Below are 23,938 nucleotides of genomic sequence, written 5' to 3'. Positions count from 1 at the left end.
GGGTGTATTTAGGTTCTGTGATATTGGCAATATCGCATAGCAATGATGCAGACTGCATGCAATTGTATGATTCTGAACAAGTAACAATAGGAAATCGATTTCAGACATTCTAATTAGCTCGATAGTAGAATTAGCCAATGTGGCTGACTAATTCGGGTAGACTATAGGCAGTAAGCTCTACACACCAAAAAATTCTCAATTTTATAAGGGACGCAATCCTTTAAGCTGACGTAATCAACCGAGATGCATATCCAATCATAACATAATATTGTGTCATATTTGCTTCAGACACCCAAAACAATATATTTGCAGTATCATTCTGTCATCAAATACCGAATGCTATCCAAACGCTTCTCGTTACCAAATGGCTTGAATTTAAGGCTCCCCAGACCTAAGTGATTTCATCGCCGCGACGGCGACAACTAGTCGCCGCGATTCTATCGTTGGGTCGCTGCAGGCAATGTTCTATTTACGCTTCCATACCAACGGCGACAGAATCGCTGTCGCCAAGCGATAGAATCGCGTCGCGACTGTCGCGTCGCGTGTGTTTGGGGGAACCTTTACAGTAAGAATGACTGAAATCCAAAGCGCCCCGAAACAATCAAAGTGACCCATGCATGAATACAAGATTCTTTACGCACCGGCTGAGCCAAGATGAATACACCACTAGGTGTTCCAATCTGCCAAATTCACGATTCAGCCATCTTGGATTTTAGTATGGGAGAGCCAGCCGGTTTGTTTATGTTTTGCACCGAAAATGAATTTTTCACCCCCGCCTTCTTCTCGTCCATAAATTGGGCATTCTTCTCGTCCATAAATTGGGCAGACTGCAACACCTAGCTGTGTATTCATCTTGAGCTGAGCACTCTTTTCGTTTCTCCTTTTTCACCTTCAGTGCAGTTGCAAGGAACAAGCAGTGAATTGGCTGATGCGTCCCCGTATTCGTGAAATTGTAGAACATGTTAACCCTTTATAAGGCAGACGAATCTAAACAATAAATTAACAAAAACAACAATAGGACATAATGTTGACATGGTATTAAACTCAAATGTATGTTTGTTATACATTAAACAGTTCAGAAACATTGAAAAATTGGTGGCAATATAGTTGCCACTGCCCGCCAAGCGGTAAAACATTGGTGGCAATATAGTTGCCACTGCCCGCGAAGCGGGACAGCATTGGTGGCAATATAGTTGCCACTGCCCGGCAAGCGGGAAAACAGGCAACAACAAAAATATAAAAAGATTTTTTAAAATTTGGTTTTACCAAGGAATGTAAAGTAACAACATTGCCAATGACAACAACATTATCCTCTCTTGTAAATGTTGGGACAAACTCAACTCGCAATAAGCGTTTGTCCCAAACTGCAACAGAATAGGACAATGATCGCCTGCCGCGCATTTTGAGAAGTAGTCGGTTTCCGATGATGTTTTTGGTGATATAAGTATCAGTTATCATAGTTTAGACATAAATTTAACCATCTGTTGACATGATTTGTGTTTTACTTCTGAAATATACAAGTTATCGCAGTTTGAAAAGTTCACAACAATTACCTCTCCATGTTTGTTGCAAATAAAATAGAGCGCAACAATGTCTTTATCCTCTGCAGATGAGGACAAAGAGTTATCGCTATTCTCTTTTGTCGCTTGTTTTTTGCATTTTTCAGCGACAATTACATTCCTTGGGTTTTACGTAAAACCAGTCAAAACAAGGTACGTTACATTTTTTGGTGAAGAGTCCTAGTCAGAAAACGCATTACAAGTGAAAAAAAAATTTCGCGTTTTTTCTCCTAAGCGGGGACCCACAATTGACACAATTTTGTCAAAAATCCAAAAACAAATATACAGAAAGGCAAAGCTTTTTCACGCTAATCACGTAGTAATCTATCACAGGAGATTCAAAATAATTGATACCAACGGGAAAAATATATCTTTGTCGTTTTTTAACGAATTATAACTGAAAATCCTTCTTCCACTCGAAACTTACGATCTGTTCGTAAAAAAACTGTTCTCAAATTGACATTTCAATTTTTTTATGGCTCACATTCATCTGGGGTGTTACTAGGAAGCAAATAAAGTCACTACATGTGAAATAATAAGTAGAGCTCTTGTTAATAAATAGAAAAACATATTATTTGTTGGTGGCAATATAGTTGCCACTGCCTTATAAAGGGTTAAGCTTCGATAACCCATCTGCCGAGCAGCAGGAATGGTAGAGTGGTATCGAACGGGACTCCCGCTCATAAGATCTGGTGTTAGATTGACATGCTAGGCCTTACCATTTTTGCTATATATACACTAGCTTTTTTGGTCGTGTAAATTTTAGGATACACATTTTTAGAGCCTTGTAAAAATTAATTTGAACGCAATAATGCGTCTTTTGGTTCGCTTGCATATGTCGGTCTTAAATGACATAATGTTACACGTCTTTTCGTAGTGTCTAACTATAAAACAGCACGTTTCATACAAACAACAATTGCAACAAACGGTTGCTGCTGAGTTAATATTGGTTTTGCAATGGTTTCCCGTCTACACCAGTAGTAATAATAAGTTTCTGGGTCCAAAAAAATGAACATGCTTTTATTGTAGTTTCAGTAACGTTCGCTGACTCGATTGATGTTCTTTGTACACGGAGTTGACAGTTAGAGATTTTTTAAAACTAATTTTATTTGCTAATTATCTAATATACATGCATTCATCTCTTAGACTAGGTGTTCCGTGTTTTCTTAATACAATCATCCTTATTTGCTATTAAATATTTTTAGTTGCTATTACTACATTTCAATTGCCTCTGGCAGTTAGGAATTAACCGTGTAGGAATTACAATGTTTTAAACATAAACTAAATTTAAACTAATCTATACTATGGGAACAAGGAGCTAATCGTAAATTAGAAATTATTTAATTGGACATTTGTTGCAATGTCTCAATATTAGATTCTATGAAGTTCATCGGTATTATACCAAGGAGGCAACTTCAGAATCAATTGCAAAATTTTATTTTGAATCCTCTGAAGTGCCTTTTTTTCTGGTATTTTAGCAACTAGTGCATATTGAAACAGCATACAATATGGCTGGTATGAACATTTGGTAACTGTTGGTTCAGTAAAATATTTTGGATCTCTCCTAATAGAGAGTTCAGTTTTTAAATAAGTTTCAGTTATAAAGGCAATGTGCACATTTTGAACTGCTAGGAAGTTGAAGTTGAATCATTTTCCTTACCCTTTAAGAAGCAGGCATTCCGATTTAAAATTTCCTAAAAATGATTTGGACCCATTCAAACGAAATCCAATAACAATTTTTTGTGTAAAATTGATACAAACCTAAACAGCTTCAGGTATTTGTCTTGAACATTGCATCAATCATATGATCACACACGTTCCGACACACCGTCCTGTACGGTGCGCGCTCTTGAAGTAACTTTCTCTTTACTTCATTGGCATTACATCCCCCAATGGGACATTGCCGCCTCGCAGCTTAGTGTTCATTGAGCACTTCCACAGTTATTAACTGCGATGTTTCTATGCCAAGTTACCATTTCTGCATTTGTATATCATGAGGCTAACACGATGGTACTTTTATGCCCAGGGAAGTCGAGACAATATCCAATCCGAAAAGTGTCTAGACCTGCACCGGGAATTGAACGCAGCCACCCTCAGCATGGTCTTACTTTGTAGCCGTGCATCTTACCGCACGGCTAAGGAGGTCCCCGCTCTGGAAGTAGGAAGGGTAACTTTCTCTGTATTTCGCGGTCGCGGCGGTCGAAACGTACTTTGATCAGCTTATCAAGTGCAAAAGTGAGAGTGAACAGTGAAGGTTTCGCAAAAATCGCCTGGAAAATGGCTGTGAAAAGTACATTCACCAAGTGCTTTCTCGAACAAAACAAACAGCCATTGCCTGGCTGCCCGGTCTTTTTTATATTCAACCGTCGGTGGTGTGGGTCGCGCTGCTCCTGAAGGAGGAGAAATTGAAATAGGAAAAAAGTGCTGAAAAGTTTGAAATCCTTTGAAAATTCGAAAATCTGGTGTCCGATCGTCATCAAAGAAGTACTACAGTGCCGTCCAAAATTGTGTGAACACAGTGCGGATCAAAATTTTACACACACCTAAAAAAATACGTTGAAGGAACAAAGAAGGTAAGATCGTTCTTTATATACCCTTCTTTCGTTCTTTTGTGGTAGGTAACGGGTAACCGTTGCCAATAGTGAGTACAACGTAAGCCAACATGGTGGCCAATGTAGACTACCGAATTTTATGGATCCGACGAATAAATTCGGCGAGCTGACGTTTTTGCAGCTACCCGGCAAAAACGAAATCCCACTCCCGAAAAATCCATTCGTAATCGGAAAGTCCGTAGAGGCATGTGATGCTCCAATTGAGAATGCCAAAACTGAAGCACAAGGGACCAAGTACACTCTAAGTGTCCGTGATCCTATTCAACTTGCTAAAGCTAACAAAATTAATCGACGGAACTGAAATTGAAGTTGCTCCACACCCGAACTTGAACGTCAGCCGGTGCGTCATCTCCTGCTACGACGTGATCCACATGGAGGAGAAAGATATCCTGGCGGAATCATCAAGAACGAGAACGGCCAAAGAATGAATACGCCAGCTCTGATCCTTACGTTCAGTAAGACAACCTACCAGGAGTATATCAATGTACTTCTCGATTCCGATGCTCTGCTATGGATGCTCCAGCTACGGCCACACTCGCGTCCGATGCCCTGGACCGCAACGCTGCTTTAACTGTTCTGGCAATTTCCACGGGGGAGAAGAGTGCAACGAAACATCATTCTGTAGGAATTGTAAAGGGAACCATAGCCATGAACAACGACCAACCTACACAACAACAGGCCCCATCACTCGATCCAGGAACAACTCCCCAGCCGTTGAAGAGACAAAACGTGGAAGAGCTCCGAAATACATTTCTCAAAAACCGGCTACATCACCAGACCCAAGCCCGGCGCCAAAAAAAACCATCACCCACGACCTTGCTGCAATGAACTTCTCCAGGGGGAGTCAGAGATACCGGAGATAAACCCTAATTTAGGTCTTCGATAGTTCCACTCCCCAACATCGCATGGAATACAATAACGACCAAGGTCCGAACACGGATAATGAGCTAGATCGGTTCGGAAGTCGGGTAAGTGTAGTACCTTTTCCGACGCAAGTACGGCAGATTAATGGGGCGAACACAATGCTGCGTCATCGCAGACTTCAACTTCATCGCATATGGCCGGATCCATATGCGATGAAGTTGAAGTCTGCGATGACGCAGCATTGTGTTCGACCCTTAAAAAGTCATCCGGCACGTATTACCCCAACCCGTTGATGATGAATTTATGACCGTAGTCGATAGAAACATTGATCATACCAGGACACCGGAAACATGGGATAGACGGCAAATGGAAGGGGAAGCCCTTTTTTGCCCTAACCGCCGCCCTACACAAACAAATACTTTCACGGCACCGAGACCCCGGGATAGACGGCAGGGGGATGGGTAGCCCTCCTATGCCCTGGCCACCCCCTACACCAGCAAACAAGAAGCATTCAGCGTCTACAACCGATGAAAGCTTTAATAGCGGAGCAGTTGGTAGTACTACACAAAGCCTTTCCTCAGTGCCGGCTGTTGCTGGCAGATATGGATGCAACCGTGTAGTAGTTCCAGCAACGACTGGCACTGTGGGGCAAGACATCCCACAGGTCAGTCCTCAATGTTCCTTTCAGCAAACAGGTACTGTCTCGAAAAACCTTACAGGTCAACACCACACCACAGCAGCTCTCTCACCCAGAACAGGCCCATCCAACCAAAGAAATATTACAAAAAGCGCATCTCCAGTGCCAGCTGCTGTCGGTATTGGCAAAACTAGTGTAACTGTTTCGACAGCGGCTAGTACTGTGGGGCAAAGCATTCTGCAGAAGTTACTGCGGAAAATTTCTTTCCTACAGCCGACCCGCCGACGCGAAGGGGATCCACATCATCATCCGTCACACGATCTGCCACGGATAGTCAATCTGGTGGCGTTTTCGCTCTACAGTGAAACCTGCGTGGCCTCAAGGGCAATATCAGCGAATTGAAGCTTCTTACCGCCGATCTCGAGCCTTGCGTCGTTGCACTACAAGATACCAAGGTAATTCAAACCGTTGTTGCACCAGATTTTGTGGGCAGGAACTATAAAACCTGTCCACGTTAAATTTCGGACACTGAGATAATCTGCAAATTATTTTCAGCCACTTTATCAATTTGGACGAGAATGAAAACACGCTAAATGTATTACATACAGCGAAGAGATTTAGCTGTGTGTAAATTGATCTTCTCAGTGGTTTGTAGAAATTAAAAAAAATCGCAGTACGCATCTACGCACCGATCTAGGTAACGGTAGTATCTGTCTACATCTCGCCGAGCTTTATGCAGTGTCAGGCTGCGCTGAGTGAGCTATTCGAGCAGCTAGAGGGTCCGATGTTACTTCTTGGGCACTTCATTGCGCACCATCTCGCGAGGGGTGCTCCATCCGCTTGGTCGCTTCATCTCCGAGACGACCTTGACCCATCAGTTGGTGATTCTGAACGACGGCCCATATACCCGCATCGATCCGGCTACGGGCAAAACCTCGACAATTGACGTAACCATCTGTTCAGAGAGTTTGGCTCCTAAGTTTACTTGGCAAACCCTATCGGACACGCATAATAGCGACCACTTCCCGATCAACTTATCCATCCCCGGATGGACGAACCATTGAACGACACGACAGAAGTGGCTCTACGATCAAGCTGATTGGTCGGTTTACAAGCGGCCTACGGCCCAAAGCATCCAGCCAGATGCCGAGTGGGACATTAACAGCTTCTTCGAGAAGATACTAGCCGCTGCGACAAAATCCATCCCACGATCCAGCGGCCAAATTGGTGCTGCCCGAAAGCGAAAGCAGCAATTCATCACCGGCGAAATTGTCTCCGATCCCTCCGACGTCTGCAGCCATGTGATCCGGACCATCCCGAGGCTTTGGCGAAATTCCAGGAAGCACGATCAGCGGCACGAAAGGCGATCAGTGAGGCAAAGGAACAGTCATGGGAAAATTTCGTGGTGAAAATATCACCCAGCAGCACGAACCGAACTGTGGCGGACGGTGAATACTCTGCGTGGTAATCGGCAACAACGCCCAGTAGTCCTCAAGCGAGCGGACGTATTCACGGACGATCCCGAAGAAGCGGCAAAAGAACTGGCGAAAGTGTATTGCGAGAGATCGGCAACTTCCAGCTACCCTCCATCGTTCCAGATGGCGAAAGCGGCAGCTGAACGACGGCCCATAGATTTTTCGCATCACAATGTTGATGTATACCAATGGCGTAGCCACGGGGTTGGTTTTGGACATAAAGACCATCCCCCCTCCCAGAGACAAAATTTTTAGAACCATTTTTTCTCGAAAAAATAAATTCAGAAACACCGACCCACACCGCTTCCCACCACCCCCCGGCCAATTATCTGGCTACGCCACTGATGTATACAACATCGATAATATCCTGAGTGAACTTCTGTGGGGCTTCTACAAAAGGCGAAGTGCCTCAACAGGTCCAGATTTGATCGGGCACCCTTTGGTGCAACGTCTTCCGCTATCCATAAAATCGACGCTTCTCGAGGTGTTAAGCGATATCTGGCGCAGTGCACTGCAGTGGCAAGTTTCCCGCCAACTGGCGGAATGCCATCGTCGTTCCTTTCCCGAAACCAAACTGCCGCGATTCCGGACCGAATGCCTTCCGGCCAACCTCGCTCACCAGCTGCATGGCGAAGCTTCTTGAGCAGATTATTAATCGGCGACAGATTCCCGAACTCGAATCCAGTGGACGGTTTGTCACGCGCTAACACGATTTTCGTGCTGGGCATGGTACCTGTACGTACTTTGCCGATCTTGAAAGATTATTGCCTACTACCGACGAGCCCTGCCTGATAGCATCCCTGGATTTATCGAAGGTATACGACACCAACTAGCGATACAGCATCTTGCGAACGAATCAGTGACAAAAGGTTGAAAGGACAAAAGATCGAAAGGACAAAAGGTCGAAAGGACAAAAAATCGAAAGGACAAAAGGTCGAACGAACAAAAGGTCGAATGGACGAAAGGTCGAAAGGACAAAATGTCGATAGAACAAAAGGTCGAAAAGTCAAGGATCAAAAGGTCGAAATGATGAAAGGTCGGATAGATAAAAGGTCGAAGGAAAGAGGGTGAAAATAATGCCAGTAAGTTGAAGGAAAAGAAGGCCGGAAAAATGAATGGGTCAAAAGGTCGAAAAAACGAAAGATCGAAGAAGAAAAGTTCGACAGAACAATTAGTCGAATAGACAGAGATTGGAGGTTTCATTCTATAAATCATTGACTGTTCTTACGAATTATGCCTTATTTATATTTAAAACAGACGCTATTCTTTAGAGTTTACTTAACCTTCTAATTCCAAAATTTCTGTTTTCGCTCAAAATCACTATTTTGCTTTCTAAAACCGATCTGAACACATTTCAGGCAAAAAATTTAAAATCGTGATTTCATCAATTTCACCTTTTTAGAATTTTGTTTTTCTAGTTTGAAATTATTTTTTGACCAGATTTGAACAAGTATTGAGCTTTATATTATTGATCGACATCAAAAACTTTTTGAAATCTGAACAATTAAAAATTACAAAAATGTATCAAAGTACCCCGTCTAAAGGCGGTCTTGGACGTTAAAGGGTTACTCGTTGACTTCATTAAATGAAACAATAATAAGGGTCCGTTCACAAATTACGTAACGCAAATTTGGGAAATTCCATACCCCTCCCTACTTGCTGTGGCACAATGTAAGGCTTGCTAATAATAAAAAATAAAAATATAATATATATTTATTAAATAAATTTATTATTATACACAGATTAATTTAAATATGCGTAACTTAAAAAAAGACATATGATTAGAATAAAGAAGAATTCAACAATAAAATATATTCAGGTGAAACACAAATAAATATTAATATGCGAAACCCGAAAGAACAGTCTTTGACTGAAAGAAGGAAAAATTCAACAATGAAAATCAGATCATACACAAATAAATATAAATGTACGAAACTCGAAAGAAAATCCTATGATCAAAAGAAGGAAAAATTCTACAATAAAATATTATCAGGTGAAACACAAATAAACATAAATGTGCAAAAGAATGGTTGATTAATACTCGACGTTTTGCCTCATTTTTTATAATTTCGACCTCTTATCCCATCTCACCTTTTAACCCTTCGATCTTTTGACCTTCGACCTTTTGTCCTACAACCATAAGTTCTATCTTTTGTTTACCCGTAACGCTGGGTAGAAACCTCTTCGTGATGTGTTACGGGGTAAGTTCTACCATGGTCACATTGCCAGCTACAGGCACATCCTGACCCAACGAATACCTTCCCAATATCCAACTCCGTGGTACTTATTCCTTCTCTCCCTTGTGACGGTACAGATAAGCGTGGCCAGGAATAGTTATTTTAATACTTTTGTCATTTTTGTCATAGATTGAAATTAAGGACTACACCCACCTTGATTTATGATAGTAATCTGGACAGAGATTTCAAAGGAAACATGAGTATCACTAGTTTCCAGTCCACGAAATAATTCATAGTAATTCATTTATTTGCCATATTTCATTATACTTATTTTTTATATTTCACTCTATTTATTTTTCATGTTTTTACATTTTAATTTTTTAAGTTTCCATTTTTATATAATTTTATATTTTTACATAGTATATTTTTTTTGGTTACGTATTTTATTCCTTCCTAGTCTTACACTTTTATGTATGCTATTTTTGTGAATTAAAATTTTTATTTTACTATGTTTTTATATTATCATATTTTCATATTTCTTTAAATTTAACATTACACCTTCTTATTTGATATTTAATGTATTCATATTTTTAAACTTTTATATTTTGGATTTTTGTATTTTCATATTTTCATAATTCTATGCTATTACACTATCATATTATAATATATTTATGTTTTCCATATTCTAATATTTTTTTATATTTTTATACTTTTATATGCTCACATTATGATGCTTTTAAATTTTCATGCTACATTTTTTATACCTGTATATGTTCATATTTTTATATTATTGTATTTTTAAATTTCAAATTCTATATTTTAATCTTTTGTATTTTCATATATTTGTATTTTCTTTTTCCATATTTTCATATTGTTATTATTTCTAATATTTAATTTTTATATTTTAATTTTTTGTCTTTCTTATATCTTTATACTTTCATTTTGTTATAATTTAATTTGCATATTTATATATTTTTATGTTTCCGTTTCAAATGTTTTTTCATATTTCCATGTTATATATTTTTGTGTTTTAATATTTTAATATTATCTTATTTTCAGATCCGCATATTGTCATATTTTCAAAATTTTATTCTTTAATATCACTTTTTATATTATCTAATTTTCAATATTTTTATATTCTCATGCTTTTATGTTTTTTTGTACTCATATTTTTGTATCTTCATTTTTTAATGTCATGTTTTCATATTTTAATATTTACATACAGCAATTTTAATTCTCTTATTACATTATATTTTTATGTTTCTTATTTTTATATTATAAAATTTTCATATTTTCATGCCTTTATATATTTATATTATTGTATTTTGTACCTTCATATTTTCATGATTTAACATTTTCATAGCCCACTACAAAACATCCCAAGAAGGAAAGCTTCACAACCTGCCATGTAACCTTTATGCAGACGACGTCCTGGCACATAACCTGCTATCTGATACTCATAACATCTATATAATAAAAATGAAATGGTCTGTGTTCGTATCCGCATAACTCAAAAACGGTTGGATGGATTTTCTTCATTCCTTCAACAGATATGTTCGTTTTAGTTTTCGACGGGTTTATATGATATTTCATAATGCGAAAATTACGAGTAAAGTTGAATGAATCGGGGAAAATAAAATTAAGATTCGTATGAGCATTTTACATGGACGTTTTCTCGCCTACTATGCAGGACAACGTCTGCCGGGTCAACTAGTTTTAAATAATAATTAAATTCTTTACAATTTCCAGCTTCTTCTACAAGAGATGTACATCCCGAGTTAACTTTGGCTCCTAGTTGATGTTATATTCTACAAATATACATAAAATTTGATATAATTTCTTACTATAATGTAATGAATAACATATCACTACATATTTATATACAACTACAAAAATGAGAACTTAAAAAGAACGCGGTGCGTATGGTACGGTATGTCCACGCATCCTTCAACCCCTGTAGATTCGTGATATGTATCATGTTTAAGTGACTACTTGAACACGATACATCTCGAAGAATCATCTCTGCGGCAAACACAACGCAGTGGGCCTGGCCGCTTTGAAGTTTATGTCATACCACTGGTATGCTGTGAGCTTCAATATTGACAAGAAAAATTATTGGGCGTCATCTAACTCAATGATTTTCCAGGATGCTTTCTTTATACTGGCTGCGTTTGTGTTCGATTAGATTAGATTTGTCCTAGAACCTAAGTTCTATCTTTTGTTCGTTCAACGTTTTGTCCTTCGACCTTTTGGCTCAGATTTTTAGTTTCAACCTTTTGACCCTTCGACCTTTTGTCCTTTCGACCTTTTGACCTTCGACGTTTTGTCCTTCTCAGATTTTTTTTCGACCTTTTGTCCTTTAAACCTTTTGACCTTCGACCTTTTGACTCAGATGTTTTGTTTCAACCGTTTGTCCCTTCGACCTTTCGACCTTTTGACCCTTCGACCTTTTGTCCTTTCGACCTTTTGACTCAAGTTTTTTCTTTCGACCTTTAGTCCCTTCGACCTTTTGACCCTTCGACCTTTTGTCCTTTCGACCTTTTGACCTTCGACTTTTTGTCCTTTCGACCTTTTGTCCTACAACCATTAGTTCTATTTTTTGTTCTTTCGACGTTTGGTCCTTTCGACCTTTTGTCCTTCGACGTTTTGGCCTTTCGACCTTTGATCCTTCGATCTTTTGTCCTTTCGACCTTTTGACCTTCGATGTTTTGCCTTTCTCGTATACTAAGTATACGGTAAAGGCTATATGATCGCTCCAAAAACAAACTTTTTATAGAAGGCCCGGAGACCCATAGTGTTATATACCAATCGACTCAGTTCGACGAATTGAGGTGATGTCTGTGTGTGTGTGTGTGTGTGTGTGTGTGTGTATGTGTGTGTGTGTGTGCGCAAAACTACTCAACAAAATGTCACTCATTTTTCGGACACTTGTCCTCAACCGATTTGCTCGCAACAAGTTGCATTCGTCGCAGAATCCTGTCCCATTGATTTCTTTTTGAAATTGGCCAGATCGAAAAATGGGATCGAAAGTTATGGCCAAAATACAAAATCATACGAAAAAATCGCGTTAAAAATGTCACTCATTTTTCGGACACTTATCCTCAACCGATTTGCTCGCAACAAGTTGCATTCGTCGCAGAATCCTGTCCCATTGATTCCTATTTGAAATTGGCCAGATCGAACAATGGGATCGAAAGTTATGGCCAAAATACAAAATCATACGAAAAAATCGCGTAAAAAATGTCACTCATTTTTCGGGCACTTATCCTTAACCGATTTGCTCGCAACAAGTTGCATTCGACGCAGAATCCTGTCCCATTGTTTCCTATTTGAAATTGGCCAGATCGAACTATGGGATCGAAAGTTATGGCCAAATACAAAATCCTACGAAAAAATCGCGTAAAAATGTCACTCATTTTTCGGGCACTTATCCTCAACCGATTTGCTCGCAACAAATTGCATTCGTCGTAGAATCCTGTCCCATTGATTCCTATTTGAAATTGGCCAGATCGAACAATGGGATCGAAAGTTATGGCCAAAATACAAAATCATACGAAAAAATCGCGTAAAAAATGTCACTCATTTTTCGGACACTTATCCTCAACCGATTTGCTCGCAACAAGTTGCATTCGTCGCAGAATCCTGTCCCATTGATTCCTATTTCAAATTGGCCAGATCGAACAATGGGATCGAAAGTTATGGCCAAAATACAAAATCATACAAAAAAATCGCGTAAAAAATGTCACTCATTTTTCGGGCACTTATCCTTAACCGATTTGCTCGCAACAAGTTGCATTCGTCGCAGATGCCTGTCCCATTGATTCCTATTTGAAATTGGCCAGATCGAACAATGGGATCGAAAGTTAAGGCTAAAATACAAAATCATACGAAAAAATCGCGTAAAAAATGTCACTCATTTTTCGGGCACTTATCCTTAACCGATTTGCTCGCAACAAGTTGCATTCGACGCAGAACCCTGTCCCATTGTTTCCTATTTGAAATTGGCCAGGTCGAACAATGGGATCGAGAGTTATGGCCAAAATACAAATTCATACGAAAAAATCGCGTAAAAAATGTCACTCATTTTTCGGACACTTATCCTCAACCGATTTGCTCGCAACAAGTTGCATTCGTCGCAGAATCGTGTCCCATTGTTTCCTATTTGAAATTGGCCAGATCGAACCATGAGATCGAAAGTTATGGCCAAAATACAAAATCATACGAAAAAATCGCGTAAAAAATGTCACTCATTTTTCGGGCACTTATCCTTAACCGATTTGCTCGCAACAAGTTGCATTCGACGCAGAATCCTGTCCCATTGTTTCCTATTTGAAATTGGCCAGATCGAACTATGGGATCGAAAGTTATGGCCAAAAAACAAAATCCTACGAAAAAATCGCGTAAAAAATGTCACTCATTTTTCGGGCACTTATCCTCAACCGATTTGCTCGCAACAAGTTGCATTCGACGCAGAATCCTGTCCCATTGTTTCTTATTTCAAATTGGCCAGATCGGACTATGGTATCAAAAGTTATGGCCAAAACACAAAATCAAACGAAAAGATCGTGTAAAAAATGTCACTCATTTTTCGGGCACTTATCCTCAACCGATTTGCTCGCATTAAATTGCATTCGACGCAGAATGTCTCATATTTTCTTATTGAAAATTGGCCAGATCGGACTATGGGCTTAGATGTTATGGTCAAATTACTTTTTATTGTGAAAAAGAGTTCAAAAAAGTCTGGCTCATTTTTTTTAGCACTTAGACTTCATCTATTCCCCCCCAAGCAACACAAGTTCAACAAATCTGCTTGCAGTAACCATATAGTGACTGAATCCGGTCATATATAAGTTACTGTGATTGATGTGCAATATGTGTGCTTCTCCGGTTTCTCGCAACAGATTGCATTCGACGCAGAATCTTGTCCCATTGTTTCCTATAGAAACTTGGCCGGATCGTACAATTGGGTCAAAAGTTATGGCGAAAATACTAATTTTAATACTACAAAATAAAATGCCATTTTTTGCTCTTATGCTCATCCGATTTGTTTGGAACAAATTGCGTTTGGCGAGAATTTTTTTTATGCATATAAAAAAATATGAAAAAAAGACCAATCCACATATTGGTGTTATTTGAGATTTTTCCATAGCTTTTGAACGAACGAGAAAGGCACCATCACCGCTAGGTGGATTAATCTGGGTTTTGTCCTTCTACCTTTTGACCTTCGACTTTTTCTCCTACAATCTTGCAAACTCTAAAGTCTTGGCGAAAACGTGGTCGGAAGCTGAATTTACTGCAGAGTTTCCTCTCAGAACGCTCCTTCCAGGTATCCATAGGAGGACATATGTCTCACCTAGTACCTTTTGGAGAACGGAGTACCTCAGGGTTCCGTCCTGTCCGTGACACTGTTTTTGATCGCGATGCAACCAATTTTCCAAGTGCTGCACTCTGGAATTGAAATCCTTTTGTATGCTGATGACATCCTTCTCGTGGTGCGTAGTGCAAAAGAGGAAGGTTTACACCGCCGTTAAAGCTGTAAACAAGTGGGGAAAAGCGTGGGATTCTCTACATCTGCGACCAAATCGCAGACGTTTTATTGCAGCCCCAACGTTTGAAGAAGACGTTTGCGATCGTCAAAGGATCCCGGCAAAACACGACAGTCACCTTTCTTGGCAATCTGAAATGAAACCTTGACCCCCTGAAGGTTACTCAAAATCTCATTCCGAAAGCCAGAAAACTCAGCAACAGATATCATATTTGGCGGAATCCTTTGCTTCTTCGCATGAACCGAATCACCTGGGCTAGAGGTTGATTCGTTTTGCTCAAATTCGTCATGAATCAAATCGAACTGATTGCTCAGTTCGATAGTAGATGAATTATTTTCATAGTTAGAGTTAGAAGGAATATCTGAGGTCTCCAGCTTTCTTCTACTTTTTCTGCGTTTTGGCAGGACGGTCTAAAAACCTTGTTTCTTAGAAGGAAATGGAGAATTCAGACACTCACACTAATTTTAATTCTAAGAATCAAGGTTTACGTGATAATTTAGGGGGAATATAATGGCAGTTATAATACTTATAAATAATAAATGCGTAACTGGTATTGAAAACTCTAGCCATGCCTAAATATTGACTTGGCAACCATAATATTTAACACAGATATGTATACATTTTCTTCATTAGAAATCGATCAGCAAGGTCACATAATGATCACGCACAGTTGTCAACTTGCTTGAATGTCACTTCAAATCAGTTCAAATTACCGGATCAAATCGGCGTTGAAACTAAATCCTAAACGAAATCTTAACACCCACGGTCGGATCTATGTCGTCATCCTCGGGAATTATCTATTTCCCCCTTTCCACCACCGGATAGTTTTGTACAATTATGCTCAGCCAAACGTGATTCCAAAAGATCAACGGCGAGATTGGTCAGCTGTGTCATCGGTCTTCCTATCCACCACAACATCTACCAAACTGAACCGATCAAATGTGTCAATTATGACTCTAGGAGGCTTAAGCGTGCTTATTGGATACCAATACTTGCTTTGATGGACGGCGTCTGCATCTGGTATGAATTTCAAATTTTCCAACCATCGACCCAGACATTCTTCCGAAAAGCTCAACGTATCTACCCATCGCCGTTGCGGTCATGATCGTGGGCGCAAGCCAAAAGACTCGACTTATAACCAGACCCCGAAAGGCTGATCCATTCTGATATGCTGACTATCCTCTTCGGGCGTAGGCTCACCGACCATTCGGCCGTCGAAAATAATATCAGATTTCATCTCACTCAATCAACATACACAACACACAAAACTGGCGCGGCGTCCACTGCCGGACCTGCTGGCGCGCGATGACCGCTCTTCGTCCCCCGCTGGCTGGCTGCCGGACCAAAAACGTGGCCGTGGATACCACTCTGGCTTGGCCGCGGTTCGAGCACGGTGCGTTTCGGGGTACAAATTTATTCCGATTGTCAAATACGTCATTTTGCTCAGCGATAAATCTCTTACCGATCGGTCGCAGTTAAGTTGAGCGGTTTGGAGTCTCAATGCCCGCGTGGTGACGGGCGAAGGAAGCGAGCGCAGCAACGACGAACGACAAAAAAGACATAAATCCAGCTGAGTGATGAAACGCGAAGAAAAGTGTTGTTGTTGTGATGCTTGTCTTCAAGTGCTGTGAGATATATGGAAATTGACGTGTAAGAATAAGGAACGAAGCAATAAAACAATACAATGCAAAATGTGTTCATCACCTACTCAATAAGATTGAGACTTTGATTGTGGATGTTTCGGTTTCTGAAATGGACCAAAACGTGGTTTTGTAATAGCCCATTCAGGTTACGAGTTTTATCACTTGATAAAAATAACTGAGTTGGTATTTCAATTTGTTAAAAAAAAACTTCAAAAATTAGGCGGAAATGCTCCATGATTCCCGCCAAAGAAAAAACGTTATGAATATTTGAGCTGTTGCCTAAATAAAATAAATAAAACTTTAACTGACTAGATGGCAAACAATTGCAACTATTAAAAGTCACCATAATAAAAATTGAGAGCAAAAATTTCAACTAACGATCTTTATATTTCTATTGCGTGCTTGGTACAATTCAGCATATCTAAAATGTAAAGTTGAATTACCTTACCGAATATCACAACTAATTTGAATATCTTTTTCCTTGTTGAGGATGTTCAAAAATTATTTAATGACCCATCAAAAAGAAATAGGTACTACCTTCATTTTTCCTTTGCACCAAAAAAAATCTTTATGCGTCCTTGAGAACTCATTATACTGCTAGTTGATACTAAACTTAAAGATAAACTTTTGAGGTAATGTGGGTTTGTCGAAGAGCAAAAAGTTCCTGGGAATATCTTTCGGCTTCCTTTGAAGTTCAAATTAAACAGAACACTAAAAACATCCTTTATAAAGATATTCCGACAGTTAACGAAACATTGCATAAACTATAACTACCCAATGTGACACGTACTTCAATATTCATCGACACCACAGTTCGATTCATGAATTATGGCCCCGATTTGTCTATTTGGACTTATTTGTATTTATTATTTCCAGTTTAGTTCAGCATTGCTCTGTTTTACAAACCACACGGAATGCAAAAATGTTCATCACCATTCAAAAGTGCTGGTCTGCCTCCCCATCTACATACCTTCGCATAGAAAAAAGCCAATACGCAATCGTTTCTTGCCATGGATGGACCCATAAGTTCTGCTATTGACTCGATCCGTATGGAATCCAGCGCGAAGTGCGACAGCGACAACCACGAGAAGGCACCATATCCATCCCCTAATGGCGGCGGAAATTTATTGATATTGTTTTATAAAAGCTTGCCCCGATGATATGTTAGCATATGCGGTAAAATGTTACCCGGTACGTTACTTGCCGCATATTCTCGCCTAGCCAAGTCGGTCGGTATCTGGGTATCGATATCGGACCGAAGTCGCATCGGCAGTTTTCTATCTTACGGTTACCGCAAAACGACCGGCCGGCCCGGGGTGCATCGAACGAGGCGGCAATAACTGCATTCCGCCTCATGCGGTTTCCGTGGGGAAGGTCAATTGAAATTGTAATTTAATTTACATTCAACGCAGCAGGGGACTTTTGCCAGGTGGTTAAATCTGCCAATGAAGAGAGTCGCTCGTAGTTTCAACTCTGCAAGACGCGTAATGAAGATGTAATTACAAATGTGAAGATGTGTTACTGCAACTTTGTGTCGATGATTGATTGTATTATTACTAAGGGTTTGTTGGATTTTATTTCATTTTCGATTATTTTCCAATCCTGGGAAATAATGTTTCTCACGCTGACAAGGAAAATGTTCTAAATTGATAAGACGAATGTTGTTCACAGCTGAAATCATTGTGATTGGTTTCTTATGCCGCTGCACATGAAGTATTGTTCCGTGAAAGATTATGGATTGTAACATACAATGCAGTGTGCGACATTGCGGGGGGAAATCAAAAACAAGATAGTAGCAATTATGCGTTCAGGCGGCATTCTGTACGCTTATTAAACGCAATAATGATTTGTCAATGATAACCCAGTCACACCATGTCATTGGAGGCGATGAAAACATGAACAATAAACTATCGCACATCAATAGGACCGACGGCTTATCAATCGAATTAAAAACGACGTGCCTTTTTAGGCTCCATAAATAACAATCTAAAATCATATTTGTTACACAAGAAACTGTGGGAATTTCACTCGATGCATCGTTAGATTGATGAGCTTGCATTTTAAGGTAAACATATATTGGACATAATACGGGACATCATAACTTTGCTACCATCATAGAAATACATATCCGTTTTAACAACAAATATGACTTTTTAAAGATGTCATGACGGACGTGAGCTTACTATTCAGACCATTTGGAAATTTGAGTATCTCAACCTTTCAAAATATTCATTTTGGCAAATCAATAAATTTGAGCTCCATACGTGAACCCAACATTCCCACAAAGAGTCATGTCAACGGGTGGACTAGCACGTTGTGGCAAGCATGCTGTTCTATCTCCAGAAATAATTATAACACCATCGCTGTTCTTCATACAAAATGGTCATGTTTGAGGATTAAATTCTCATTTAATATCACAACATATTTTTATCTGTGGATCGATCAAGACCATATCATGTTTTGTTATTATGTTCGTGGCTTCTGCGCGGGTTGGAGTAGGGACATATTTGGCCCCAAGCCTATAAATGACCCAAATGTTCAATTAGTGTTTGTTATTTATGTTTACTTACGTTTAGGTGAAACTAATAATGAAGCCACTCCTTTTTTATGGAGCCCCATATACAACTTATGACTTTAAAATTATGTATCCATTGTTCTATGTATTGAACGTTAATTTACTATTAATATGCAATTCGGCAGCTCGGCCGTACGAAAATCATTTTTGTGTTAAATATCTTGGCTTTGCATATGCATAATGTGACCAGACATACCGCGTTTCGCGGGACCCTGTAACTTTGTTTTACAAATTTATTACAATTCATACAGCCTTACAAATATTTTTCCAATTTTTTCTTGGTCAAAATCTATGCGAAATGCACTTTTGGAGGATCCATTTCCAAGCCAGTGAAGCAATCCAAATAGGCGTCCCGCATTTCGCAGGACGCTTGCTGGTCACATTACATATACACATCACATGTTTCGAGATGGTCAAATTGATATGAAATTTGAGAAAAAGAATCCACGTGTTCCACGAACCCTCAACCTCCTACTCTCTAGATAGGTGTGATAACCCCTGCACAACAAGACCACTTGAAGGTCCCGTTTGCGGAAAAGCCATCAGAATCCGAGTACCAACCTCTACTGCGGACGTTGCGTTGTTGGGGGCATAGAGTGTGATGTTCTCGATAATAAACAATGTGGGCTCGCTTGACTGTGGATATACAACAGTAAAGCATATGTGATGATTGGGCAAATTATGCATCCGAAAGATATTCAATTTGCAAATCAAAAGCTAACCGCGGTGGAGGTTGGCACTCGGATTCTGATGGCTTTCCGCAAACGCAATTTTTTTTTTGCAGTTTCTTCTGGAGCCCGTAGTAGGCCCGACTTCTACAAATGATGCGCCTTCGTATTTCACGACTAACATTGTTATCAGCCGTTAGCAAGGATCCAAGGTAGATGAATTCCTCGACCACCTCGAAGGTATCCCTGCCTATCGTAAGTCAGTGGTGCGAATTCTCAATCTCAGTGACTGAAATTTGTTGGATACTGATACCATTCCCTCTTCACACTCACTTCCTAGCAGTGAAAACTGAAAATGGTTAGCAGCAACAATCAAAGATAAAGTAAACAAAAGACCTCTCTTCTCATTGCACGCGCAGCCCGCACTGACAGTCTATTCAGTTCACTCGCTGCTGTGTGAATGCGACGGCCCTATATAAATGCATGGGTGAATACTATCACTTGAAAGACAATGACAGGAAATTTGAGCCGAATGATCATCAGCTTCAGCCCGCTGTTGGCAAACCGAGTTTGCTAAGCTACTCCTACTTTGTCGTTCTGACTGAAAGGCACCGTAATAGACAAAGAGGAGCAGAGAAAAATACAAAACAAAAGAATCACACTCAGCAAGCATTGTTGATAAATTGCACAATCGTAACACTGCTTCCGAGGCGGGCCCTGTCGCGTTCGGTTCCGCCCACTAGCATGAACTTTGTCTTTGATGCATCCACCACCAGTCCAACTTTTGTTGTTTCACGTTTCAAGCGGGTGTACAGTTCTGCCACCTTTGCAAATATTCGGCCGACAATGTCCATGTCATCCGCGAAACAAACAACTTGACTGGAACGGTTGAAAATCGTAACCCGGCTGTTACACCGGGCTCTCCGCATGACACCTTCTAGCGCAATGTTTAACAACAGGCACGAGGCCATCACCTTGTCTTAGTCCTCGGCGCGATTCGAACGAACTGGAGTGTTCGCCCGAAATATTCACACAGTTTTGCACACCATCCAGCGTTGCTTTGATCAGCCTGGTAAGCTTCCCAGGGAAGCTGTTCTCGTCTATAATTTTCTCTAGATCTACGCGGTCTATACTGTCGTATGACGCCTTGAAATGAATGAACAGATAGTGCGGTGGGACCTGGTATTCACGGCATTTTTAAGGATTTGCCGTACAGTAAAGATCTGGTCCGTTGTCGAGCGGCCGTCAACGAAGCCGGCTTGCCAACTTCCCACGAACTTGTTCACTAATGGTGACAGACGACGGAAGATGATCTGGGATATCACTTTGTAGGCGGCATTAGGGTTTTTAGTACCGTCCCTTTTTGGCGAGTCCCGGTACTACGGTACTGAACCCCTCAGTACCGGGAGTACCGGGAAAATACCGGTACTGGAAGATTTTTTTTCGAAAATCATTAAAATCAATAAAAAGTCAGAATTTAATGGTAACGATTCAAACTTTATTCATTGCTTTGTATGTATTCAACACTTGTCTTGGGGCTTGTCCTTATCCTTGAAATATGCTTTCAAAACGCACAGCATATTCAATGTTTCGTCAGACATACGGGATCGTATTTTAGTAGCGAAGCTTCCAGAAACAGAGAACGCTCTTTCTGGGTCTACAGAAGTAGGGCGAACTTTTGCTTGTGAATCATGAAGCATCGACAAGTATTTTCCTTTCAACTTTTCTGAGTCGTAGTAAGTGAACTCTTGTCTTACAATCTTTACGAATCCTGGTGCAGTAATCGAACTCACAGGAACACTTTTGCCTCAAGCGGGGACGATTGGCAAGGATAGGGCACTAAATGTCAACGAAGGAAAAATGAGTACGTTTTGACAGATAGGGGGACGATAACAATGAGAACCGCAGCGACAATCGTCCTCTATAGTTTATTACCTCTATTAATATCTTTCTTACTAGCTGCTGCATTCAAAAAATGTGGTTTTAACCATCGGAAGTTTTAACCAAAACTTTTTCCTTAGTACCGACAATACCGGTACTGTCATTGAGCCAGTACCGGTATTTCGGTACCGAAAATTGGTCGGAACTCCCGGGCATTCCGGTACCGGTACTCCCGGTACTAAAACCCTAGGCGGCATTAAGGATGATGATCGCTCGAAAGCTCTCACACTCCAGCTTGTCGCCTTTCTTGTAGATGGGGCATATAACCCCTTCCTTCCACTCCTCCGGTAGCTGTTCAGTTTCCCAGATTCTGACTATCAATTTGTGCAGGCAAGTAGCTAGCTTTTCCGGGCCCATCTTGATGAGTTCAGCTCCGATACCATCCTTACCAGCTGCTTTATTGGTCTTTAGTTGTTGGATGGCATCCTTAACTTCCCTCAAGGTGGGGGCTGGTTGGCTTCCATCGTCCGCTGAACTGACGTAGTCATCTCCTTCGCTGCCTTGACATTCACTGCCTGTACTCTCAGTGCCATTCAAATGTTCCTCGTAGTGCTGCTTCCACCTTTCGATCACCACACGATCGTCCGTCAAGATACTCCCATCCTTATCACTGCACATTTCTGCTCGCGGCACGAGGCCTTTGCGGGATGCGTTGAGCTTCTGATAGAACTTGCGTGTTTCTTGAGAATGGCACAGCTGTTCCATCTTCTCACACTCCACTTCTTCCAGGTGGCGTTTTTTCTCCTGAAAAAGGCGGGTCTGCTGTCTCTGCTTCCGTCTATAACGTTCCACGTTCTGCCGGGTACCTTGCTGCAGCGCGACCGCCCGCACTGCGTCCTTCTCCTCCAGAATCTGTCTGCACTCTTCGTCGAACCAATCGTTCCGTCGACTTCGACCCATATACTCGACGTTGTTCTCCGCTGCGTCGTTAATGGCTGCTTTGACTGTATTCCAGCAGTCCTCAAGAGGGGCCCCATCTAGCTCATTCTCTTCCGGCAACGTTGCTTCGAGATGCTGCGCGTTTGCAGTGGCAACATCAGGTTGCTTTAGTCGCTCTAGGTCGTACCGCGGCGGTCGACGGTACTGAACATTGTTGAAGACGGATAGTTTTGAGAGCAGTTTAACCATCACCAGATAGTGGTCAGAGTCGATGTTAGCGCCACGATATGTCCTGACGTCGATAATATCGGAGAAGTGCCGTCCATCAATCAGAACGTGGTCGATTTGTGATTCTGTCTGCAGTGGTGATCTCCAGGTGTACCGATACGGGAGGCTGTGTTGGAAGTAGGTGCTGCGAATGGCCATATTCTTGGTGGCGGCGAAATCAATTAGTCGTAGGCCGTTTTCGTTCGTCAGCCGGTGAGCGCTGAACTTTCCAATAGTCGGTCTAAACACCTCCTCTTGGCCAACCTGAGCGTTCAAATCTCCTATGATGATTTTGACGTCGTGGCTTGGGCAGCTGTCGTACTCACGTTCCAGCAGCGCGTAGAATGCGTCGTCGATGATTCCTATCCGTACTCTCTTGGTGAGTTTTTTAAAGGGTGACTTGCAGGGCCTGACACCAAACCCCCTAAATTTCCGGAGGACCGTTCCTCCTTATTTCCGGTAGACCATGGTGCACAGTTTCACTTAGAATCCCTCGCTGGCACTCGGACGATGATCAGCCAACCATAACATGAAGAAGAAACGCTGTTGTGAGTCGCTCCTAACATGGAGAAGTAAGATTTGCATCTCCGGAGGGGAGCAAACCCTTTTTCCCTGTCAGTATACGACCATAGTTCCCCCGGGGTTGGCTACCCGATCTTCCCTAAAGTTGCTCGTATCCCGGACAGCGCCACGAGGAGTTAGGGATAGGAGTTACTGGGTAAGAGGCTAAGGACCGCGAGATGGGGTCTATTTTATTCCTTCTTATCAACGTTGTAAGACATTATTTAATTACTAACTTACCCGTCGATCATTCTATATATAATAAACACAAAGTAGTCATGTGTTTATCCATTTTTTGTTATTGACACTTCTAGAGCATCACAAGGCACAAGCATCACAAGGCACGAGCATCACTTCTAGAGCCAGGCACAATTAAACACAATATCTTTAGTACTGTGAGGGTGAGATATATTAGAAAATGGATAATTCACTTCCAGCGTGCATTGATGACAGAATGCAAATATCATTCGTATAACGGTTCGGTTACTAACATTGACTAGTGAATAGCGGGCCATGACTTTGCCTCCTTCCTCG

Source organism: Armigeres subalbatus, chromosome 2 (assembly GCF_024139115.2).
Source record: "Armigeres subalbatus isolate Guangzhou_Male chromosome 2, GZ_Asu_2, whole genome shotgun sequence".
In the NCBI taxonomy this organism is placed as follows: Eukaryota; Metazoa; Arthropoda; class Insecta; order Diptera; family Culicidae; genus Armigeres; species Armigeres subalbatus.
The sequence above is the reverse complement of the archived record's forward strand: the minus strand, read 5'-3'. Positions refer to the sequence as shown.